Source organism: Neoarius graeffei, chromosome 4, assembly GCF_027579695.1.
Source record: "Neoarius graeffei isolate fNeoGra1 chromosome 4, fNeoGra1.pri, whole genome shotgun sequence".
NCBI lineage: Eukaryota > Metazoa > Chordata > Actinopteri > Siluriformes > Ariidae > Neoarius > Neoarius graeffei.
Genome location: NC_083572.1, coordinates 17,508,652 through 17,535,548, shown reverse-complemented (window position 1 = coordinate 17,535,548; position 26,897 = coordinate 17,508,652). Strand labels below are relative to the sequence as shown.

The window sequence follows — 26,897 nt, the reverse complement described above, 5'->3', positions numbered from 1 at the left end:
ATCTGAAACAGGAGCGAAAAACAGAGGACGTAAAGTGTGCGAGTGATACATGAAAGACTGACTACAGTAACGGAAAGCGAGAAAAGACGTTATATGGGCCATTTTCAAAAAAAAAAAAACTGTACCAATTACGGTAAAGAAATGAAAAAAAATTGTCACTCTTTCTATAAATGTACAAAAAGATTGCCTATTGATTAAAATCAAGTCCTACTAATCAGCAAAGCTAGATTCCTATTATTTTTTATTAAAAAATTATGGCTTTCTTTACCGTTACCATACCAAAAAAGCTTTTATTATACTTGATCTGGTACACGATGACTTAAAATATTTTAAATTCAATTCTATTTGCCTATTTGGCCCAGAAATCTAGAGAAAAACAGACATTTATGCATGATTTTCTCTTTACCGTTACCAAAGTTTCTTTACCATTATTAGGAATGGTAACGGTAAAGAAAAGTATATGGTAACGGTAAAGAGGTGTCTCATTCTCTTACAACACAGCATGACAGTTATGCTTTCAAATAATTGTTCATATTTCATCACTCAAACTTAATCAACAACTACAAATAGTTTCTATTTGATCACCGATGTCTATAAGATGATATGCGCATCACGGTAAAGAAAGTATATTTGTGTGACATGAGTAATTAATGAAATGTTTTGCTCACCTTTCAGCCTCCACTGCCTCAAAAAAAATTCAAAATGGAGTCCCAACATCCTGGCACTTCAGGATGTCAAACAGCTCCCTCTTTAGCAAGCACTAGGAACTAATTATTTTCAAAAATGTTTTTGGGTAACGGTAAAGAAACTAAAGTAACAATATTTTTTGAATTTATATTAAAAAAAAAAAAAAAAAAAAAAAAATAATAATCACAATGTACTCAATACTTTTGTTTAAACACCTGTGGCAGCGGGGGCGTGGTCAAGCGCCGGTCTGTGACAGGAGGGCGGAGTCAGGGAAGGTAAGTGGCAGAATCACGACACCTGAGAACAATTAACCTGTGTTTGTGTGTCTTCCCAGTGACCGCGCCCTATTTAAGGAGGGAGAGTGAGAGCAGAGGGGTGATCTCCGAACTAGACGCTGGCTGTGTGTGTGTGTCTAAGCAATCTAACGTTGTTCACTGAAAAGTGTGGCAATAAAGCCATTTTGCAACCCTGATCTCTGTCCTGCCGTCCTCAGTGCTCCACCCACACGTAGGGAGTCTTACAGTGGTGCTGAAACCCGGGACGTGGAGCACCAAATCAGCAGCCCCATGGAATCCTCCCCGTTCGCCGATCTGGTCCACGCCCTCGCCACGGCTCAGCAAAGCCAGCACCAGGCACTCGTCACGCTCCGAAAGGAGCAGGAGCAGCGCTTCGAAGCCCTGGTGCTGGCCCAGCAGGAAGACCGCGAGGCGTTCCGGCATCTCCTCGCGTCGGCGGGGTCCACCAGCGCTCCGGCCGCGGGCCCGTCTCCCCTCATCGTCACCAAGATGGGCCCGCAGGACGACCCCGAGGCGTTCATCACGTTGTTCGAACAGGTCGCCGAAGCCTCGGGGTGGCCGATGGAGCAGCGCGCGGCGCGCCTCCTCCCCCTGCTCACGGGAGAGGCACAGCTGGCCGTGCTACAGCTCCCCGCCGACCGCCGGCTGGCCTACGCGGACCTCCGCCGGGCCATCCTCCAGCGCGTGGGGCGCACCCCAGAGCAACAGCGCCAGCGCTTCCGCGCGCTGCGACTGGAGGAAGTTGGCCGGCCGTTCGCGTTCGGCCAGCAGCTCCGGGACGCCTGCTGGCGGTGGCTGAGGGCCAACCATCGCGACGCCGAGGGAATCGTCGACCAGGTGGTACTGGAACAGTTCGTCGCCCGCTTACCAGACGGAACCGCGGAGTGGGTCCAGTGCCACCGCCCGGCATCGCTGGATCAGGCAGTCGAGCTGGCGGAGGATCATCTGGCGGCTGTCCCGGCGGCAGGACAGCAGATGGCATCGTCGCTTCTCTCCTCTTCTCTCTCTCCCTCCTCCTGTGTCCCGTCCTCGCCCCATTCCCCCACCGCGGAGGCGGGGGCCGGCTCCACCCCAGCCGGCCCGCCGCACCCGCGGTGCCCTCCCGTTTCTCCCTTCTGTGTCTGTCTCTCCCCCACCTCAGGTGAGTGAGCCCCAGATCACCGGTGCAGAGGGAAAGCCCGGGCCGGTTTGCTGGCGCTGCGGGGAGCCGGGCCACCTTCATCAGCAGTGCACAGCAATGGAAGTGGGCGCGGTGGTTCGGATCCCCGACGCGCCAGAGGCCGCCCTCGATCGGGCCGGAGCGTATCGCATACCGGTGAGTATCCAAGGGGCTACATATCAGGCGTTGGTGGATTCTGGTTGTAATCAGACCTCAATTCGCCAAAGCCTGGTTCAAAACGAGGCATTGGGGGGAGCACAGGGGGTGAAGGTGTTATGTGTGCACGGGGATGTTCACCGCTACCCTTTGGTGTCGGTCCACATTATTTTCAGAGGGGAAAAATTCGTAGTGAAGGCGGCGGTTAATCCTCGCCTTACCCACTCTTTAATTTTGGGGACTGATTGGCCGGGATTTCGGGGCTTAATGACACGCCTAGTAGAGAGTGGGTCCTGCCATTTGACAGGGGGAGGTCCCGGTGTCGCTTTGGCGGGAGCAGCGGTCACAGAGCCGTCTACGTCATCTCCGCGTCAGAGTGAGGAGCCGCCGGCTCCTCCTCTCTCTATTGGGGAATCCCTCGCAGATTTCCCATTAGAGCAGTCGCGAGACGATACTCTGCGGCATGCGTTTGACCAAGTGAGAGTAATCGATGGTCAAATGCTCCCGCCGAACGCCACCCCGTCCTTCCCCTACTTCGCGATTATGAAGGATAGATTATACCGAGTGACGCAGGACACTCAAACTAAAGAGCGAGTCACGCAGCTTTTAATTCCGAAAAGCCGCCGGGAATTGGTATTCCAGGCGGCTCACTTTAATCCCATGGCTGGACACTTGGGGCAGGATAAAACACTAGCCCGAATAATGGCCCGATTCTATTGGCCGGGGATTCGCGGCGATGTCCGTAGGTGGTGTACGGCGTGCCGCGAATGCCAGTTAGTAAACCCAGCGGCCATTCCAAAAGCGCCTTTGCGCCCTCTACCGTTAATCGAGACCCCGTTTGAGAGAATTGGGATGGATCTCGTCGGGCCATTAGATCGGTCAGCACGAGGGTACCGCTTTATATTAGTTCTGGTGGACTATGCAACGCGATACCCGGAAGCAGTGCCTCTGCGCAATATCTCAGCACGCAGTATTGCAGAGGCACTCTTCCGCGTCATCTCCCGAGTTGGAATCCCGAAAGAGATTCTGACTGATCAAGGCACTACGTTTATGTCACGAACACTGCGCGAACTGTATGGGTTATTGGGGATTAAGCCGATCCGCACCAGCGTGTATCACCCACAAACGGACGGTTTAGTAGAACGGTTCAACCGCACCCTCAAAAATATTATTAAAAAATTCGTAAGTGAGGACGCACGTAATTGGGATAAGTGGCTCGAACCCTTGCTGTTCTCAGTGCGAGAGGTCCCCCAAGCCTCCACGGGGTTCTCCCCGTTCGAATTATTATATGGGCGTAAGCCGCGCGGCATCCTGGACGTGCTGCAGGAAAATTGGGAGGAGGGACCTTCACAAAGTAAGAATGAAATTCAGTACGTTATGGACCTGCGCGCAAAACTCCACACGCTCACCCACCTAACTCAGGAGAATTTGCGGCAGGCCCAAGAACGGCAAGCCCGCCTGTACAACAAGGGTACGCGCCTTAGAGAGTTCACTCCGGGAGATAAGGTACTCGTACTGTTGCCCACGTCGAGCTCCAAATTGATCGCCAAGTGGCAAGGACCCTTTGAGGTCACACGGCGAGTCGGGGATGTCGACTATGAGGTGAGGCGAACGGACAGGGGTGGGGCGCTACAGATTTACCACCTCAACCTGCTTAAACTCTGGAACGAGGAGGTCCCCGTGGCGTTGGTGTCGGTAGTTCCGGAGAAGGCGGAGCTGGGGCCGGAGGTTCAAAAAGGAACATTGGCATCACGTACCTCTCCGGTCCCCTGTGGAGACCACCTCTCCCCGACCCAACTCACGGAGGTCGCCCAGTTGCAGACCGAGTTTTCGGGATGTGTTCTCGCCCCTGCCCGGTCGCACTAACCTCATAGGGCACCACATAGAGACACCCCCGGGGGTGGTAGTGCGTAGCCGCCCTTACAGGCTACCCGAACACAAAAAAAAGGTGGTTCGGGAAGAACTTCAGACCATGCTCGAAATGGGCATCGTCGAGGAGTCCCACAGTGACTGGAGCAGCCCGGTGGTCTTGGTACCCAAGGCCGACGGGTCGGTCCGGTTCTGTGTGGACTATAGAAAAGTCAACGCGGTGTCTAAATTCGACGCGTACCCAATGCCTCGTATTGATGAGCTGCTCGACCGACTCGGCACTGCTCGATTTTATTCGACACTGGATTTGACGAAGGGATATTGGCAGATCCCCTTGACTCCACTATCCCGAGAAAAAACGGCCTTTTCCACACCGTTTGGTTTACACCAATTCGTCACCCTTCCGTTTGGGCTGTTTGGGGCGCCCGCGACGTTTCAGCGGCTGATGGACAGAGTCCTCCGCCCTCACGCCACGTATGCGGCAGCATATTTAGATGACATCATCATCTATAGCAATGACTGGCAGCGGCACCTCGAACATCTGAGGGCCGTCCTTAGGTCGCTGAGGCGAGCGGGGCTCACAGCCAACCCAAAGAAGTGTGCGATTGGGCGGGTGGAAGTACGGTACCTGGGCTTCCACTTGGGCAACGGGCAGGTGCGTCCCCAAATTAATAAGACGGCAGCAATTGCGGCCTGCCCGAGGCCCAAGACCAAAAAGGGGGTGAGACAGTTCCTGGGGCTGGCTGGCTATTATCGTAGGTTTATACCTAATTATTCGGACGTCACCAGCCCGCTGACTGATCTCACTAAAAGGGGGGCACCAGATCCGGTCCAGTGGACGGAGCAGTGCCAGCGGGCTTTCTCAGAGGTAAAGGCTGCACTGTGTGGGGGGCCACTTCTACACTCCCCTGACTTTTCTCTCCCCTTTGTGTTGCAGACCGATGCGTCGGACAGAGGGCTGGGGGCGGTTTTGTCCCAGGAGGTGGAGGGGGAGGACCGCCCTGTCCTGTATATCAGCAGGAAGCTGTCGGTGCGTGAGGGGCGCTACAGCACCATCGAGAAAGAGTGTCTGGCCATCAAGTGGGCGGTTCTCGCCCTCCGGTACTACCTACTGGGGCGCCCTTTCACCCTCTGTTCGGACCACGCGCCCCTCCAGTGGCTCCACCGCATGAAAGATGCCAACGCGCGGATCACCCGTTGGTATCTGGCACTCCAACCCTTTAATTTCAAGGTGGTCCACAGGCCGGGGGCGCAGATGGTCGTGGCGGACTTCCTCTCCCGTCAAGGGGGGGGGGGGGGGGAGTCGGCTGCAGGCCAGACGGCCGCCCGGCCTGAGTCGGGCGGTGGGGGTATGTGGCAGCGGGGGCGTGGTCAAGCGCCGGTCTGTGACAGGAGGGCGGAGTCAGGGAAGGTAAGTGGCAGAATCACGACACCTGAGAACAATTAACCTGTGTTTGTGTGTGTCTTCCCAGTGACCGCGCCCTATTTAAGGAGGGAGAGTGAGAGCAGAGGGGTGATCTCCGAACTAGACGCTGGCTGTGTGTGTGTGTCTAAGCAATCTAACGTTGTTCACTGAAAAGTGTGGCAATAAAGCCATTTTGCAACCCTGATCTCTGTCCTGCCGTCCTCAGTGCTCCACCCACATGTAGGGAGTCTTACAACACCTAATTAGTTATTTTTGTGAAAAACAAAATTTACTCCTGAGTAAGTTCAACAATGTAAGATATATTTATGAATAATTAGTTTTTGCATTGGTAACGGTAAAGAAAAATTATAACAAATCACTCATTTTCTTATTAAATAAGATAACTTCAGTATGAAAATTTAGAGAGGTTTTTATTGTCTATGCAGTTATGTGAATCATTTTTCAATTAAACCCCTCTGTTCTGATGAGAAACTAAAAAATAAGTGAAGACTTCTTGACCGTAATAGGTACATTTTTTTGAAAATAGCCCATATACGAAGGAAAGAAAACGCAGGACCAAACTAATAATCAGCAGTCAGAGAGCACCTCGGTGCAATCAGCTGTTCATTTAGAGACAGAATGATGCAACTGTCAGTGCACGGTCAAAAGTAAACCTGCGCATGCGCACACACACACGGACTTTGCAAAACGAGTGATTTCATACACATTATTTGCTCGGGAATCCCCCCAAATTAAATAACTTCCCAGCCACAGAATGGCCCGATATTTAGTGAGATATTACAAAAATATATCACAATGACCAAATTTCAGAGAGAACTGAATTTTCACAGATTTTATGAAATCGAAAGGCCGTCAAGCTTTAAAATGAGAAAAATAGCTCCAAAGATAACGTAGAAGTTTATCTACTTTAGATAAAGTATAATGCGCCATACGTGTGCTTATTTATTTATAAGGAAAACAGAAGTACAGAATTTCCTGATTGGGGAACGAACACACACACACAGTCTACCATTTCTCTCTCTCTTTTTACATAGCAACACATTCAGAGCTGTTAGGTTGGTTTCACACTTACGTTTTCTCACTGAGGGAGCTGTCGTCGCGTCTGTTAGTTCTTCATCCCCTCCAGCAGCTCGTGACTCTTTCACACTGCCAATCAGCTACACACACTGATCGAGAAATAAAGGAAACAAACATGCACACATGACATCACAAAAGAATTAGTCAGGAGGAAGATCATACACAGACATGACGAAAGACGGTGCTCATTTACAGAACCAGTGAAAATTTGGGGAGTTTTTCCCTTTCAGGCCTCGTTGAAAACAGTAAACACTTTACTTAAAGGAGAACTGAAGTCATTTTTAAACTTGCTTTATTTCTTCATTAACGTGTTCTTCAATTACGTTTTCGGTTTTAGTAACCTTATATCATGACTCATATTGGCAACTAACTGTAATTAAATATTATACTTACCGTATCGGCCTATTCGGTTTTTAGCCATGTTGAATTTAGTTCGTTTGGTTCATGGCATGCGTTTGCTTATCCACGCAGATCTTCACGAGACTTCGAAACGTGAAGCGTCAGCGCCGCCATTTTGAAAACCGTTTTCCAAACCTGTGGTTGGTTGAAGAGAGCAACTGGACTTGCTTGACGATTCTTGAAAACGTTTCGCCTCTCCTCCGAAAGGCATCCTCAGTTCTGTCTGACTACTATGGAGTATCCAGTATTTATCCTCTCATGGATCATCATAGAATCCGAATCAGAATGCTGATGGCTGCATTGTAGGTGGCTGATAAGATGTCAGAGACACCCACCTCTGTTCAGTGATGGTCGTTCCAGGTTGACAAAAATGAACGATCCACTCGAAGGGATCTCACGAAGGGATCTCATCCCAAAGTGCGTAGAAACATATCTGTGAAGAAACTCAGTCGTCCAGGTACATAGTAATCTGCGGTTGGTTGACAGATATGTTTCTACGCACTTTGGGATGAGATCCCTTCGACTGGTGCGGGAGTATGAGAGGACTTCCAGAAAACTGGCAGACATCTTGGCCAGAGTGGATCGTTCATTTTTGTCAACCTGGAACGACCATCATTGAACAGAGGTGGGTGTCTATGACATCTTATCAGCCACCCACAATGCAGCCATCAGCATTCTGATTCGGATTCTATTATGATCCATGAGAGGATAAATACTGGATACTCCATAGTAGTCAGACAGAACTGAGGATGCCTTTCGGAGGAGAGGCGAAACGTTTTCAAGAATCGTCAAGCAAGTCCAGTTGCTCTCTTCAACCAACCACAGATTACTATGTACCTGGACGACTGAGTTTCTTCACAGATACGTTTTCCAAACGAAATCTTGCACAAAAACGAGTTTAAATGACGATTACTGCCTACTTTTTTCAAAAACTTTCCTGATTGCCATCAAAGCAAACATAACTTCTGGCTTATCAGCATTCGAAGGAGGGTGCGCGCGTCTTTTGACGACGTTGGCAGATGGTCACTTTGATTTCCGCTGTACGTTTTACTTCCGTCCAACGATGTCTCGCACAGGTCTCAACGAATCTCGTTTATGGCCATTGCCTTGACACATGGATTGATGTATTACAGAGCATATTTCAAACTCATAGCGGTGACAAAATGGCCATCAAAAATGCATTCCTATATTTAATAAAATGAGAGAAATAGAATTTTGATAAAAAGTTGCCTTCAGGGCACGGTGGTGTAGTGGTTAGCGCTGTCGCCTCACAGCAAGAAGGTCCTGGGTTCGAGCCCCGGGGCTGGCGAGGGCCTTTCTGTGTGGAGTTTGCATGTTCTCCCCGTGTCCGCGTGGGTTTCCTCCGGGTGCTCCGGTTTCCCCCACAGTCCAAAGACATGCAGGTTAGGTTAACTGGTGACTCTAAATTGACCGTAGGTGTGAATGTGAGTGTGAATGGTTGTCTGTGTCTATGTGTCAGCCCTGTGATGACCTGGCGACTTGTCCAGGGTGTACCCCGCCTTTCGCCCGTGGTCAGCTGGGATGGGCTCCAGCTTGCCTGCGACCCTGTAGAAGGATGAAGCGGCTAGAGATAATGAGATGAGATGAGATGAGTTGCCTTCAGTTCCCCTTTAAAGGCTGTCTACAGAACAGTTTAAAAAAAAGTGCATAAGCACCGAATAACATTTATAGGAGAATGCACGAGCATTAGGTTCAACCAATATTGAAAACTGTTATGTTATGTTAAACACCAGAGGCATAACTATTTCATCAGTAAGCTTTAGTTACAGAGGGCTTCACTGATCTGAAGCTCATATAATTAAACAGATACAGTGGTATGCAAAAGTTTGGGCACCCCTGGTCAAAATTGCTGTTACTGTGAGCAGTGAAGCAAATTGAAGATGAAATTATCTCCAAAAGGCATAAAGTTAAAGATGACTCATTCCCTTTATATTTTAAGCAAAAACAATTTATTTTCATCTTTAACATTTTCAAAATGACAAAAAAAAGAAAAAGGCCCGAAGCAAAAGTTTGGGTACCCTGCATGGTTAGTAACTAGTAACACAACCGTTTGGCAAGTATCACAGCTTGTAAACACTTTTTGTAGCCAGCTAATAATCTTTCAGTTCTTACCTGGGGGATTTTCACACATTTGTCCTTGCAAAAGGCTTCCAGTTCTACAAGTTTCTTGGGCTGTCTTGCATGCACTGCTCTTTTGAGATCTATCCACAGATTTTCAATGATGTTTAGGTCAGGGGACTGTGAGGGGCCAGGGCAAAACCTTCAGCTTGTGCCTCTTGAGGTATTCCATTGTAGATTTTGAGGTGTGTTTTGGATCATCGTTTTATTTTAACTTCAACTTTTTTTTTTTTTTTTACAGATGGTGTGATGTTTGCTTCCAGAATTTGCTGGTATTTATTTGAATCCATGCTTCCCTCGACCAATGAAACGTGCCCTGTGCCACTGGCTGCAACACAACCCCAAAGCATGATCGATCCACACCCATGCTTCAGAGTTGGAGAGGTGTTCTTTTCCTGGAACTTGGCACCCTTTTTTCTCCAAATATACCTTTGCACATTGTGGCCAAAAAGTTCTATTTTGATTTCATCAGTCCACAGGACTTGTTTCCAAAATGCATCAGGCTTATTTAGATGTTCATTTGCAAACTTCAGACGCTGAATTTTGTGGCTAGGATGCAGGAAAGGTTTTCTTCTGATGACTCTTCCATGAAGGTCATATTTGTTCAGGTGTCGCTGCATAGTAGAACAGTGCACCACCACTCCAGGGTCTGCTAAATCTTTCTGAAGGTCTTTTGCAGTCAAACAGGGGTTTTTATTTGCCTTTCTAGCAATCCAATGAGCAGTTCTTTCAGAAAGTTGTCTTCATCTTCCAGACCTCACCTTGATCTCCACTGTTTCTGTTAACTGCCATTTCTTAATAACATTACAATCTGAGGAAACGGCTACCTGAAAACACTTTGCTACGTTCTTGTAGCCATCTCATGCTTTGTGAGCATCAATTATTTTATTATTCAGAATGCGAGGGAGTTGCTTAGAGGAGCCCATGGCTGTTGATTTCAGGGACAAGTTTGAGGAGTCAGAGAATTTATACAGCTTTGAAATCTGCATCATCTGACCTTTCCTAACGAAGAATTTGAACAAGCCACAGCTCAATAAGCTAATTAAGGTCTGGAACCTTGGTAAAAGTTACCGGAGAGCTCAAATGTATTGGGGTGCCCAAACTTTCACATGGTGTTCCTTTTCTTTTTTCACTCTCCAATTGTATAAAACAAAAATACACATCTTGCAGAAAACGCTGAAAAGAAAATGTGTCGTCTTTACATTTATGCCTTTTGGTGATCAGTTCATCTTCTGCTCACTTAACTATTCACAGTAACAGACATTTTCAGTAAGGGTGCCCAAACTTTTGCATGCCACTGTAGCATCTTTTCAAAATACTGTTTTCACAAATCACTTGTCTAAAGTATACAGGGTTTGACAGGAACCACCAGGCTGCCACTCATCTGCCATCACTAAAAAAAATTTTTTACATGCACTCTTTCTGACATGTAAACAAAACTTCTCTAATGCCTACATTTTAACTAGAACAGACAAGGATATACATACGCACTCCAGTTTGACCAGTTCCAAATGCACATTTTCAGACGCAACCCCGTTACCCCGTTAAATACTGTATACTTGCCTCACATTAGATAAGAATATAGTTTAACAGCAGCCAAGTTCAACACATGAAGAGAATGCTTTGACTATTAATGTGAGGTGGGGGGGGGGGGGGGGGGGGATCTCTGTTTACACTACCGTTCAAAAGTTTGGGGTCTCTTTGAAATGTCCTTATTTTTGAAAGAAAAGCACTGTTCTTTTCAATGATCACTTTAAACTAATCAGAAATACACTCTATACATTGCTAATGTGGTAAATGACTATTCTAGCTGCAAATGTCTGGTTTTTGGTGCAATATCTACATAGGTGTATACATAGGTTGCACGTGACGTCACAGAGTCGGGGATTCCCTAGTGGCGGCCATCTTGTGGGTCAAGCTTACCATATGGGTGACTGAGCACACATTGTAACGCGCGAGTACAAAGTCTTCAAAAGAACCCAAGCAGGTTATTTAAAGCTAGCAATGGTGCACACCTGTTGTATTCGCGGCTGTCGTAATAGGTCAGATGATGATGTCAAGCGGAGCTTTTATGGAATTCCCACTGTATGGGAGCACGAAGGCAAGCAAACAAAGAAACTCGGCATACAAAGGAGAAATCTATGGCTTGCGAGAATCAACCGCAAGGATTATCAGCCTTCCAAACACAGCAAAGTCTGCTCTGATCATTTTATAAGTGGTAAGTTGTTTAAATAAACAATCAATTGTGTTTAAGTTTGTTTTTGGAAACCAAAACATCATGTGAATAATCTCTGGAGAATGCCTAACTGGAACCGCTGAGTGTACGTTTACATTGTAATGTACACTTAATATCGCTCGTTTGTCACGTTTCTATTTGACACTTGTCACTTCACTCACGCAAGGGTCATTTATGAAAAACATTTTAGGTCCATTCTGTATGATTTGATTTGTGTTTAATCAACCAGGGATGCAAATAGCGCGCCTTTTGGCAGATGCCGCCTTTTTCACGGCTGAATCGCGCAGATCCGATTTTTTTTTTTTTTTTTGGGGGGGGGGGGGGCGCGTTGGAGTGTCTGATTAGAATTTCAAAGTAAATTCTGTATTAAAATTACTAAATAAGCAAATCCGTTACAGTCCATGAAACAGGAAGTATAAGGATGAGAAAAAAAAACAGTTTAAATCAGAAAGCTGCACACATTTGCGCAGCTTCACGCAAACGTGCGCAGCTTTCCGATTTAAACTGTTTTTTTTCTCATCCTTATACTTCCTATGTTTCATGCCGTGATGTCAGTGAAAACTATGTATAGAGGCCCATTTCCAGCAACTCTCACTCCAGTGTTCTAATGGTACAATGTGTTTGCTCATTGCCTCAGAAGGCTAATGGATGATTAGAAAACCCTTGTACAATCATGTTAGCACAGCTGAAAACAGTTGAGCTCTTTAGAGAAGCTATAAAACTGACCTTCCTTTGAGCAGATTGAGTTTCTGGAGCATCACATTTGTGGGGTCGATTAAATGCTCAAAATGGCCAGAAAAATGTCTTGACTATATTTTCTATTCATTTTACAACTTATGGTGGTAAATAAAAGTGTGACTTTTCATGGAAAACAATTGTCTGGGTGACCCCAAACTTTTGAACGGTAGTGTATCTTGACAGGAAGTGAAGGCACTGCATGCTTCAAGCAGGAAACTCGAGTCGAGAGGAGAGCACCCGCCAAAATATTATAAATTATGGATTGGGGAAAGGGGCATGGCTTCCACAGGGTGTCGGTAAGTATCAGAGTTCAAAACAATTTTTTTTCTTTTTTTAAACTCTGGACATTTGTGAGACAACTCATAGCAAGATTAAAGGAGCCTGGAGGGGAAAATGTAGCAAGATCTTTAATCTCACTGCAGCTTGACTCTGAACATAAAACTTACCACTGGGTAATTTATTAAAAAACAAAAACAACCTAACAGCAGATCATTGTTCACTTGCCTAAAGCCATCCTCAATATGTGCTGTTTTCATGACCTCCTTAACCAACCCTTAAAAATTTAGACTGCAAATGGATCAGGGTTAAAACGGTTACCGAAAACCAAAACTAGAAGTGTGTGTGTGGGGGGGGGACCCTAAGAATACTGCAATTCTATTTTATTTTGTGGTACAGTATTCATAGGTTTGGGGGGGGGGGGGGGGGGGGGGGGGTTTGGTTTGGCGGGGGCAGTTAATTTTTTGTTTGAACACTTCATGAACAGTCATGGGACTAGTTGAAAAAGACAAAGATGATTATTATTGCCAGGAACACCACATCATGGTAGAACGGGCACACTGCATCAAACGTGTTGGTGAGTCATGGACTCATGATTTCATCCTGGAAAGCTGATTTTTTTTTTCAGCTTCATTTAAGATGGCATAATCAAGTGGATGAAATTCTTTGGAAGGGGAATGAACACTTCATGATTAACTGCACCAATTACGCCACAAACAAACATCGGAAATCAAAAGGGATCATCTTCCACAAGTAAGAATTTGAGCTCAAAACGTGTTATTTACTGTACTTCATACGGTACACTGATGAAGGGCTAATCTACACAACATGCTCCAACGTGGGTGCCATTGTTATCTATATATGGAAAGAAAGGAGTAGAATAGATTGATTTAAAGGGGATGGATGAAGGGAGATCGGTAGAATTCATGTGCATATTTATAGCCTCCCGAATTCCTCACTTGTTCACTACTCCCTACATAGGGAATTACTATATAGAGGACTATATAGTGAGCTCATTGATAAAATGAAAAAAAAAACGCTTTCGGACACTAGTCCGTCGCGCTGGTATTTACGTCATTACTGTCACACAATTAAAACGTGCCAGATCAGTCAGCTGGTGGGTTTTTAAAATAATAAATACATACATGTATTTTTGTGATAAATCCATATTACTGAGCGCATTTCCCACATTAATCAATACAAAGTACCTGCATCTTTCAGTTCTTTTAAATCAAGGCTGAATACTTTCTTCTTTGCCGCTGCCTTTTATTAAATCAAATTTGGAGACTTTTAATTTGGTTTCTTTCAGTGCAACCGCAATGCATGATGGGATATATTGCTGTGGTTAGTGACCATCATTGTACACTACTTTTTGTGATGCACTGTGGGATACTTTGAGTGCACTACATAGGGTGTAAATAATCCTCACTAAGGTTTCAGACAGCGCTACAAAATGGTGTCCTCACTACATAGTGTCCTATATAGTGAGTAGGTAACTTTACTGGTAACTTTACAAGGTAACTTTACTGGAGGGATTTCTACATGAACAAACAGCGTGTCGATCAAGACAACTCCTCTGTTTTCATTTTGCTCAAAAATAGATTTAAAATGTTCTTAATTGACAATGATTAGCCTCCCAAAAAAAAAAAGCTAGGACAACTAAACAAGTTGACAAGATGGCAAGCAAACACCATTTATTTACAATTATTTTAAATTAAGCAATACGTAGCGAGATTTAAAAATACAAATAAATCTTATATTAGTAAGAAACAAACAGAGGATTCTCTATCAGAAAGACCGACGATAAAACACATGGTAGTCTGACCCATCATAATATCCAGTTTCATTTAGTTGACAAAACATCGGCTTTTTCTTCACGTTGGCTATCAACGTAGGAAAAAACATGCTTGCTGAAAATCCTGTTTGACGTGAACCCTCTTTCTCACATTTTCATTACTGCCAAGTGTTAAATTACCAACTGTATTTTCATCAATACGGTCAACACCACAATAGACAAAATGGGATATCGATGGGTGTGGAACACCTGAAAAACTAAAATCCGACACTAAAATCAAATAAAAATTCAACTAAAACTGGTCAATTCCTCAAAATAAAACTACTTACTCACTGGTAAAACTAAACTGAAAGGAAAAAAAAAAAAACCTGAAAGCTAAAAATAAAGTAATGAAAGTTTCAGAACTATAATAACTCTGGAACGGAAGCATACTTTTACAGTTGAGGCCGGCGTGATCACGACTCGACGTGAGACAGCAGGAAACAGACCTGCAAGTTTCAACAGATCGCTGGTGAAATAAATGTCATAATATTATCATTATTATTACAATGTTGATTCTGGTTTCATTTCAGAGCAAACCTGTTTTTCCATCACTGCTTTTGTATTCATTAGACCATTATGTTCTCTCACAGGTTTATAAAATATCAACTACATGGTACAAAATACGGGCGGCACGGTGGTGTAGTGGTTAGCGCTGTCGCCTCATAGCAAGAAGGTCCGGGTTCGAGCCCCGTGGCCGATGAGGGCCTTTCTGTGCGGAGTTTGCATGTTCTCCCCGTGTCCGCGTGGGTTTCCTCCGGGTGCTCCGGTTTCCCCCACAGTCCAAAGACATGCAGGTTAGGTTAACTGGTGACTAAATTGAGCGTAGGTGTGAATGTGAGTGTGAATGGTTGTCTGTGTCTGTGTGTCAGCCCTGTGATGACCTGGCGACTTGTCGAGGGTGTACCCCGCCTTTCGCCCGTAGTCAGCTGGGATAGGCTCCAGCTTGCCTGCGACCCTGTAGAACAGGATAAAGCGGCTACAGATAATGAGATGGTACAAAATACAGGGAACAAACTTCATTTCTTCAGCTACGAGAGATAAAGTGCTGTGTTATTGTGCATTAAGTGCAGACCTGGTTGGGTGAGAGTGAGTGAGTGAGTGAGTGAGTGAGTGAGTGAGTGAGTGAGTGAGTGTGAGAGAGAGAGAGAGAGAGAGAGAGAGAGAGAGAGAGATTGACTGACTTCATCTGACTCAGCATGACATCATATGAAAGCTCATGAGCTTGAGGTTTCTATGAAAAAAGGTTTTGGCTTTGGGTTGCTTTCAGAATGAGTCGATTTCAACAAGGGAACACAAAGAGGAAACCGCACACATGCATGCAGAGTTTGAATCATTTCCCTTCTGTATTGTAAAAACACAATGGTCAAAACAACAAGTGGAAATGGAGATCAGGTTACAAATTAGAAAACACTACCAGTACACAAGTGATTAAATATGACAAGATTTAGGACACTGAAATGACACTTGTCTTTTTTTTTGGGGGGGGGGGGCTTTTTTCACCTTTATTATTGGATAGGACAGGGTAGAGACAGGAAATGAGCGGGAGAGAGAGACGGGGAGGGATCGGGAAATGACCTTGGGCCGGAATCGAACCCGGGTCCCCGGATTTATGGTATGGGGCCTTATCTACGACGCCCCCCACACTTGTCTATTTTTGACACACCAGTGTGCGCCATGCTTCGTACCACTTTGGCCAGATAGCGGATACTCGTAAGCAAGGGCGTAAAAACGGTGTTGATATTGGTGGGGACATAATTTGGCCAAGCGCCCCAGTGCGCCATGGCTGTCGCACGAAATGTGGCCTACACTGTACAAATGATTGGTTGTCCATTCCTTTGTGTTATTTTGATTTTTAGCACCAGGTACACTTATGGCCCTTTTCCACTACCCTTTTTCAGCTCGCTTCAGCTCACTTCAGCCCGACACGGCTCGCATTTCGACTACCAAAAACCAGCACGACTCAGCTCGTTTCAGCCCTGCTTAGCCCCTAAAACTCGCACCGTTTTGGAGTGGGACTGAAGCGAGCCAAACCGTGCCGACTGAGGCTGGGGGCGTGAGCAGACACTCCCCTGTGCACTGATTGGTGAGGAGGCGTGTCCTCACATGCCCACACGCCCCGCGAGCGCGCTGGGATCTGTAAACACCGCAAACCCGGAAGAAGAATAATTACGAATTACGAGAATTTCTGAAGCCTTATGCGCCTCGCCTCATCTATACGCTCTTGCCAGTATCTGTCCGCGTTGTCGGTGACAACAAGCCACAGCACCAAGACCAGCAACACTAACGACTCCATGTCCTCCATGTTTATTGTTTACTATTCGGGTCGTGAGACTACTGCTTAAAAGCTCACTGAATCAGTGACATACAGAGCATCGTGCACGAGTTCGCGGAGAGCAAGGCTTGTCGTATGCCCTTCAAATAATGCGCGCAGTAGGCTATTGATGTTTTATTATGAGCCATGTACAGTATGTCGCCTAATGTTTTTTTGTTTCTGAGTTACATGTTCGTTTGAAGGACTTAATGTACAAAATAACATAGTTGCACCCCGTAGTGTTGAAATTGGTAAACACAGTGCATTCAGTGAGGTTTGCACCGCCCTCCTTTTATTTCTGACTCTTCCTGTCACCGTTGCAACCTCTGAGCGCTCATTCGTATGCCCTTCAAATAATGTGCGCAGTATAGGCTATTGATGTTTTATTATGAGCCATGTACAGTATCCTAATGTTTTTTGTTTCTGAGTTACATGTTCGTTTGAAGGACTTGATGTACTAAATAACATAGTTGCACCCGGTAGTGTTGAAATTGGTAAACACCGCAGTTGCGGACATTTTGTAGCCTAAAATGATGTTATGATCAGCTTTAATAAAGGGCCCGGTCATATGCCCCGCCCCCGGCCCGGCTCTGACTTGTTCCGCCACTGTCACTGATGTCACTGTTTGTGCTGCTTAACGACATCACATGACGTCCACCCACTTTCGCTAACTCCACCCAATGTGTCCACCCACTTCCAGCCAGCACGGTTCAGCGCGGTTGTAGTCGAAATGCAACTCCAACAGCCCCGCTCAGCTCGACTCAGCTCGACTCGGCACGGCACAGCTCAGCCGCGTTTGTAGTGGAAAAGCGGCATTAGTCTTAGGCTAACATCTGCATGTATACGGGCAATACATTATCACACAGAGAAAGGGGACATTGAAGTTGCTGTGAATTTCGCTGTAGTGGATGACCTACCCAAAATACAACACCACAATCAATCAAAATTATGTGCTGCTGCTTCATTTTCACACAACTTTTACCATTTTCACACATTTGAAACATCATGTGCTTCCTTTTGAGTTACTGCAATTTCAGAATCTGGAAGTAATGTAAGTATGGGTGGTAGAAGTGTGAAGAGTTTTGGTAGTTGTAGTGCATTTTGCCAAAATGTTTATTCATTAAAGTTGAAAGGGTTAAGTGACAATTGTTTCACATTTTTACATTTTATTCCAGAGGTTACATACATACGCATATACACATGCATATATACATATGCCAAACAATGAGCAAGAAAAAAGTAAATATAAGTAAACATTTAGCATTACCTACAAGCATTTATTTGTGTGTGTGTGTGTGTGTGTGTGTGTGTGTGTGTGTGTGAGAGAGAGAGAGAGATTGCAAACAGAAACTCCTTGCTGTTACAGGATCATATGACAAAAAACGTCACTGTCTGAAGAGGTTCTCTAACAAGGCTATTTTGTTTTGAATAGCTTACCGTTGACTGGGTAAAATAATGTCTTATGTCCTCCTTACGTTTTCTTTTATTGCCCGACATCACTGCCTGTGTGCTGTTTTGCTGTAGCAGCGAGCTGGATGCTGATTTTACCGCTTGCTACTGCTTACAGCCAATGACAACAAAAAACCATAGCAACGTCAAGGCAACGGGAGGTGGGCCAATCAAAGCTTCATAAAGCTTTTTTACCTGTCCCCACCAATAGTCAGCCGTCTTTGAGAGGTCTGTTCACAACTGAAAATCAGCTGGAAGCGATACCGCGTTTGGTGTTTTTATTCAGCATTTCCCGCATCGCGGCTTCTCCATTCAAAAATGGTATGGACATTTTAAACTCAGCTGAATATTGGTATGGACGCGTCCATACCGTCCATACGCATTTTTACGCCCATGCTCGTAAGAGGATGGTTATGGTTGCAGTATATGAAATCAAGTGCTTCTTTCCAGCTCAAACACTGGAATTTTAATTCAGATTCTAAAATACTACATTTACATCTTAATAATAATTATGAGCTTCTGACATGTCAGCAACCTCGTAATTACTACTTCGTGTTAACAGTGGGGAGAGCGTTACAAACAAGCTCAATTTAAAAAATAAAAAATAAAAACCTTCAAAGGACATTTGGAGAGTTGACTTTAAGACATGCAAACCTGCAACTACTTTATATATCCAGGGTTCTCTAGAAAATCTGAAGTAGCCTGCGGGGGTAGGAGTACAACCCCAATTCCAAAAAAGTTGGGACGCTGTGTGAAACATAAATAAAAACAGAACGTGAAGATTTGAAAAGTCATGGAAACCTGACATTTCATTGAAAATAGTACAAAGACAACATATCAAATGTTGAAACTGAGAAATTGTATTGTTTTTTGAAAAATATATGCGCTCATTTTGAATTTAAGGTCAGCAACACGTTTCAGAAAAGTTGGGACAGGGATAACGAAAGACTGAAAAAGTTGTGTAATGTGGAAAAAAAAACTAATTTGGTTAATTGGCAAAAGATTCAGAGAATCTGGAGAAATCTCTGTATGCAAGAGACAAGGCTGAAAACTGACATAGAATGCCTGTGATCTTCAGGCCCTCAGGCGACACTGCATTAAAAGCAGACACGTGTCTGTAGTGGAAATCGCTGGATGGGCTCAGGCCATTATTAAAAAACGTTCCGTTTCCGGTCCACCGGCCGGGTGAGTGCCGTTTGTGCGGTTGAAATTTTTTTTTAACGCCGGTTTTTCGACATTTTTTTAGGTTCATAAATCTAAAATTGAACTTGACATTTACGCATTCCCAGGGCTTTCCACTAAGGCTCATACTAGCCAGCCATGACAAATAAGTAGCCAGCCGGGGTGGAGGTGGGGACACTAAAACTCCTGTGCACGCAGTTCCCAGGATTAAATGTATTTTCCACAGACCATTTATTCACTTTACTCAAATACAAAAGTAAAATGGCAGTAAATCTTCTTTCTTTTCTTGCGTATTGCATCATGAGGCGTTCCTGGCTTGCAAGTCTCTTATTTTCAGTGCATGACACATTCACGCAACTGAGCATGCTATGAATTAACAACGACAACGGTCTGCAGTGGTGGCCACACAAACACTCAGCGAACATTTCTCCATTTGTGTATGAAAATACACTCCAACGGCTCAGTTTGGTTTCATTTACAACCAACGGTGTCTTTTGATGCCAGCACGTAATTGAACGAGAGAAGACTGGTTTACCGGAGACAAAATAAGTGTCATCTCTGCTTCTGTTCCCTCCGACAGCCCCGACACACTACTGCCTCCACCGAGCGCGCGCGCACACACGGCATGTCGGGGCCGCGGATGAGTTGCTCTCCCTTGATCAACGAAGTCTGCGGGGAATTTGTGGTTATTATCGGTACAAACAGCGCGAATCACAACTTAAACGAGTGCGGTTCAGTTTGACATTGTCAGTCCGTTTGATAAACAATTAATTTTATTAAAATCGAAAATTAATATATAGAGCCTGTGGGCTACAAAAATAATAGTCATTAATGTAGCCGGCTGGACTTAATTGTGTAGTCGGCTGTATGGCTGGCAGCCGACGCTTGTGGAAAGCCCTGCATTCCGTGCAGAATATAGAATTGAATCAGCTCTGCGCATGCGCTGTGCGGCACAAAAAAATGGCAGCCACCATGAAGGAAGGAGATCCGGAGTTTTCAAACATTTGCTTAAGTGTGAAATCGCAAAATGGTATTCTAGCGAACAACAAAATAGTAAAGATTCAGAAAAACAAATCATTCAGTGATCATTTTAATAGTGTAATTTCATCCGCACTAGGCCTAACGGTCGATTTAGAACTACGAAAAGTCCGTGTGTCGGACATTTTAAGTACCTTTGTAAAAGTTTTGCAAATGTTGCAGTCAGCATTTAAAATGCTAACTTAAAGTTTTTGTACAAGTTTCAGTTGATTAAACTGTCATTTTATTAAATGTGTCTGCTTTTGTAATAAAAAAAAAGTACTGAAAGAAAAAGCAAACAGCATTACGATTTCTTATCCATCCATATATTAAAAAAAAAAATCCCTCCCTCGAAACTGAAAATTTTTTTGCTCACCCGGTGGACAGGAAACGGATTTTTTTTTTTTTTAAGGATGGCCTCAGGAACACTTCAGAAAACCATCGTCTGTGAAAACACTTCATTACTGAGTCCACAAATGCAAGTTAAAACCAGATATAAACAATATCCATAAACACTGCCACCTTCTCTGGGCCCGAGCTCTTTTATGATGGACTGAGGCGAAGTGGAAAATTGTCCCGAGGTCTAATGAATCAAAAGTAGAAATTCTTTTTAGAAAAATCATGGACACCACGTCCTCCAGGCTAAAGAGGAGAGGGACCATCTGGCTTGTCATGAGTGCGCAGTTCAAAAGCCAGCATTAGGCCAAGTTTACATTAGACCGTATCTGTCTCGTTTTCTTCGCGGATTCACTGTCCGTTTACATTAAAACGCCTGGAAACGCCGGGAAACGGGAATCCGCCAGCGTCCACGTATTCAATCCAGATCGTGTCTGGTCCGGTGCTGTGTAAACATTGAGAATACGCGGATACGCTGTGCTGAGCTCTAGCTGGCGTCGTCATTGGACAACATCACTGTGACATCCACCTTCCTGATTCGCTGGCGTTGGTCATGTGACGCGACTGCTGAAAAACGGCGCGGACTTCCGCCTTGTATCACCTTTCATTAAAGAGTATAAAAGTATGAAAATACTGCAAATACTGATGCAAATACTGCCCATTGTGTAGTTATGATTGTCTTTAGGCTTGCCATCCTTCCACTTGCAAGTGGTAAGTGACGCGCATGCCCGACATGCACTGAGATCACACACACAGCGGCTCAGTCCCGAATCACTGCTCGTGCACTCCACTCGCTCGCTCTGTGAGCTGCGCAGGGCCGGAGTGCGCACCCTCCAGAGGGCACTCGCTGTTCAGGGCGGAGTGATTTGGAGCGCAGGATGCCTGCGGAGCCAAGCGTATCCTTGTATTGGCGTTGCTGTGTGCACACTAATCATTTTAAAAACGTTAATCTGATGATCCGCTGATACGGTCTAATGTAAACCCCACCTTAGTGCACGACATGGGTAGCTTGTACATCTGGGAAGTCATCATTAACGCTGAATGATATATACACGTTTCAGAGCAATATGCTGCCGTCCAGACAAAATCTTTTTCAGGGAAGGCCTTCCTTCTGTCAGCAAGACAATGCCAAACCACTCTCTGCACATATTAAAACTACATGGCTCTGTAGTAAAAAAGTCCAGGTGCTAAACTGGCCTGCCTGCAGTCCAGACCTGTCTCCCATTTAAAACATTTGGTGCATTATGAAGCACAAAATACAACAAAGGAGACCTTAAACTGTTGAGCAACTGAAATTGTATATCAGTCAAGAACAGGACAACATTTCTCTTTCAAAACTACAGCATCTGTTCTCCTCAGTTCCCAAACGTTTACAGAGTGTTGTTAAAAGTAGAGGTGATGCAACACAGTGGTAAACATGCCCTTGTCCCAACTTTTTTGAAATGTGTTTGACATCAAATTCAAAATGAGCATATATTTAAAAAAAAAACCTAACATCTCAGTTTCAACATTTGATATGTTGTCTCTGTACTATTTTCAATAAAATATATGGTTTCCATGAATTGCAAATGATCACATTCTGTTTTTATTTACAGTTTACGCAGCATCCCAACTTGTTTGGAATTGGGATTGTAGTAGGCAGGTCTGAAATTTGCAGTGGCAAAGCCAAAGGTGCACTAATGCTAGGGGGGTGTCTGGGAGAAGCCCCCCCCACAGAAAAAATTTTGAAAATTTACATGCCTTCTGGTGCATTCTCAGCTAATAAATTACCAACCATTTCCCTGTACAATACTTGCAACACATGTATGAAATTTCCCTCCAGATTGGCTTCAAGGCCCACCTATTCATACTTGTAACAAGTCGGGGCCCATTAAAAAAAAAAAAAAGATAACTAATTATTTTGGCTCATCTATTCTATTAGACTCAAATCTACTGTAAAGTGTATTAATGGGATGCAACATCACTCCCTGTTACAGATGGGAGCCCAGGAATTAAATAAATGCAATTAAAAACTAATTGTCAGTATTGTATTTAAAACGTATGGATGTGCCAGAAGCCAAACCATGCATGCAGGGTAGAGCCCTGCACTACCACGGGACCCGACGCAAAGCAGTGCGGCGCGGGACAAATTTTGAAAGCTCATTGCGGGCGCGGGCAGGAGGGGGAGCGCACAATGCGGGAGCGCACAATGCGGGAGCAGGCGGGAGAGGTGATAAGCTGCAGTCCCGCTAACTAAAAACGTGTTTAAAATAAAATGTATAAATTATTAATGTCTATCATATACAATTTGTGCTGGATATTTTATTTGGCATTAATAAACATTTTAAGATGCCTAAATTTGCGGATGTGGTCTAATCTCGCGTACGTTTCCGATTCCTTTCCGCTCTTCCGTGTTTGAGATCTCCGATCATGGCAGTAGAGCAGAGCTCCTCTAGTGAAGCTCACAGTGCTTCAGAAGTAAGTGCTGCTTTAAAAAGAGGTACATTTACCGTTAAAGTCAAGAGTCCTGAAATCAGACATTTGGAAGTCGTTCTCACTCGTGTACAACGCAGAGGGAAATCAGCTGCCCTTTGCTTGTTGTGATAAGTGCCAAAAGGTTCTGACATACAACGGCCATAAATCAGGTACATCAGGCCTGAATCGCCATGTATGTACTGTCTTAAAAGGACAACAATTCCCCAAGCCAATGACAAGCACTTTCGTGAGAAATAACGTGAACGTCTGCATCATGCGGGATTTGCGGGCGGGAGCGGGACAAAATATGGCAGGCGCGGGCAGGAGCGGGACTGAAAATCATAATTCTTTGCGGGAGCAGGCCTGCACAATGCAGGAGCAGGACTGAAAATTCTGTCCCGCGCAGACCTCTAATGCAGGGCATTCTCAGTCACAAGGGATTAATGATCCAAAAGTGGAGTCTGGTCCATTAACACAAGAACTTATTACCATGTTTGCGTCCAGCAAACATGAAGTACACTCAAAAGAAGTCAGGGTTCTCGCCAGCGCTTTATATGGTTGCGGCCCGCTACGCTAAAATTTCAGACCGCAACGGTAATTTCCCCCCGCTACGCTAAATTTTTAATATAGCGTAACGGTTGTTTTCAGTTGTTCATCACCATCGCCAAAAGTTTTTTTTTTTCCTGCGCACTTGAGCAGTTTTCAAGGTGTCAAAATCAGCCTACGTTTGTTAGGAAACCCATGCCTGGAAATCAGTTCCGAGAGAGAGAGAGAGAGATCCTGGCGATAACTTTCTCTTGAACTGGACTTCGGTGAATGACAATGGATGACGGACCCCCTCGCAAAAAAAGAGACATTCGCTCTTTCTTCACAGTTAGAAATGTAAGTGCACCACTTCTACAGGTTTTCCATCACGCTTGAAAACTTAACCCAAAGCCCTTTGATGAATGAAAACGTCTACTTTGTAAGCAGGTTTAGCAATATGACAGGGCGCACGTATCGGATGATTAGCGCTAATTTACTGGATCCCACTGTGGCTAACATTAACACACTGGTAATCTGCCTGCATGCCATCCATCGTTATATTTCTATAAGGAGACAGGCACAAGAGAGGTTGGAGGAGATGAAGGAAAGGACATAGGAGGCAGAGGAAAGGAGGTAGCAGATAAACGGGCAGAGGATGGAGGGAATGGCTAGGAGGAGATTAAATGTCATTTAATAGTTTTAGATTATATATTAATTATTTATTAAGGGGGCTGGGTGTATGTTATGCCTGAATGAAAATGCAATTTGTTTTTTTTTTATTTTTATGTGCTCAGGCATTTCTTAATTTCTTAATACAATAAAACATTCATTATCTCTTTGGTTGTGTCTGAGTTTACATATCTTTTGACAACACCCTTTGTAGTTCAGTGAAATACAACAGTAGGTAACACATTGCCAAGATCCAAAGATGTAACAATTTTCCATCAAGGATATACAACATAAAAAATGCAATTTATCCCCTCCAGGAACGTCAAATATGGCCAATTTTGGGCATGATTTTTCAAAATCTCCGCACCATCCCCCCGCTCGGTCGCTACGCTCCCTCGCCATAACCCATTACGCTAAAAAAAAATCCTGGTGAGAACCCTGGAAGTGGATATAGAAACCACTCAGTGGGATTAGATCCTTACACACTAACAAAGGATTTTTCCTACGAGTTGGAAAATTATTCATCCGTTGAGTTCCCCGACATCTCAAACTACCTGGTGCTCCAGACATCGTTCTACACGGACAAACAGATGAAAACCTGGAAGAGCACAACCTTTTTTTAATGTGTGGCTGGGTTAAAGATCTGGGGATCAGGACAGTACAAGATAGGCTACGTTCACACTGCAGGCTGAAGTGACTCAAATCCGATCTTTTCGCCCATATGTGACCTGTATCCGATCTTTTATTGACAATATGAACGACACAGATCCGATTTTTTCAAATCCGACCCAGGCCGTTTGGATATGTGGTCCTAATTCCGATCCCTAGCCGCTCTTTTCATATGCGACTTCAGTCTGAACCGCCAGGTCGCATTCATCCGACTTACATGTCATCAACAAGCCACAAACGTCACTATTCTGCGCTGAAGTAGGCGGCGGGTCTCTCAAAAAAAATTACAACAACATGGCGCATAATCACGGGCGCAGATGGGGGGGGGGGGGGGGACTCGTCCCACCCAGATTTAAATTCACCTCGTTCGGTCCCCCCCACTTATAGGGAGGAAAAAACATCTATGCTGTCTTTCTTTGCATAAGGCAAACCTCACGGAAAAATCAAAAGACTAATTACCATTCGGTTTATTGAGGTGCACGGCAGTGTATATATAGTTGCAACAACTCACATAAAACAAAACAAAGACTGATATTCGGTTGGTTGAGCTGCGCAGACTGCGCAGGTTGCGAGCTCGAGCTTGGTTGCTATGGTTACTAACAAGTTTGACAGGCATATCGGGGTTGGGGTTGGTTTGCTGGCAGCTTTGTCTCTCCCCAGTTTTTTGTCCCTCCCAGTTCAAAAAACGTATCTGCGCCCCTGCACATGACATCAATGCGAGGGACGCTTCGGGCTGTGAAGGTTCTGAATCTTCTCAATGGAAGGACGCAGAGGTTAGGGAGCTGATTTCCATTTGGGGGGATACAGCTATTCAAGCTAGATTGGATGGGTCATACCGCAACCGGGCGGTTTTACTTCCGTAAACACTGGCCATGCTCACTGCGTGTGACGTCGTCGTATCCTGCAGTGCGCATGCGGAACACTTTTAGGTCGCTTTTCGTTCATACTGAGGATCACATACAAGTCGCATATATTTGTTAATGTGAACGACCTCACAAAAAAATCGGATTTCACAAAATCGGAATTGAGCATTAAGCCTTGCAGTGTGAACGTAGCGATAGATGGCGGTCGACGGATCTAAGTGCAAGAAGTGTGTTTATTAGCAGGCGTGAAGAACATTTAAACAGCATTATAAACAAACGTGATGGTGAGAACAAGAATACTTCGCCAAGCCTTTGTGAAGTGTCCGTATCTGCACTCAAATCAGTATCAGGTGTTTCCCATAATGACTGGGTCCAAAGAGCGCGCACAACTGCTCGAGCTGTACCAGACTCAAGCACGCAAAGGTGTGACAGTCAAGTGCTCGCATGCTGTGTGACCATAACTTTTAGCTCGTCAAAATGCCTCATTTTCATCGATAACCCATCGCAAAGCATCGCGAGCTGGAGTGTGACCGTAGCTTAATGAGGCGGATGTGACGTCAGACGTAACCCAGCAATCATACGCTACTACGAGTAAAATTAGCCTCAACTTGAAGAAAAAAATAATAATTCACAGCCTATTGGTTGAGAAACACTGCTCTGTAGTACACTGCCTGGCTCTCTAACATAACTACATGGCGAGCTTATTTGGTGCATATGTAATGCAACTGATGTGCTTCTAGTGTGGTCTTGTGTATCGTATAGTTTTAATTTCAGCATAAATATTTGCACTTTATAAGTATGAAGCCTAAGCTACGGGGCCCAGACATCTCTTTAGAAACTTAGGCACTCTGGGTAGCTTCTGGATATGAAAATATTAAATTACGATTTATATGTACAAACCTGCAGAAAACATGGATTTTATATTTATTTAGCCCACGGAAGGTTTTAGTTTCTTCTTCGGCGGCATTTTGTGAAAACCGAGTGAAATTGTCTGCAACAACCACCAACTGTGTCTTTACTATCTGCTATGGCGTGGTCACATGGTCCGGACTCAGCCAATCAGACCG

The 26,897-nt window shown here is 44.8% G+C and overlaps 1 protein-coding gene across 2 annotated transcripts in view; it reads right to left on the bottom strand.

Annotated features, from left to right (window-relative positions):
- The window catches only part of LOC132884905 (inactive rhomboid protein 2-like), a 102,621-nt gene that overhangs the window by 60,548 nt on the left and 15,176 nt on the right, over positions 1–26,897 (bottom strand). For both annotated transcript variants that reach the window (XM_060918955.1, XM_060918954.1), the window contains exon 2: positions 6,666–6,759. The gene's annotated coding sequence lies outside the window, so the exon portion shown is untranslated. The remainder of the gene's footprint in view (positions 1–6,665; positions 6,760–26,897) is intronic.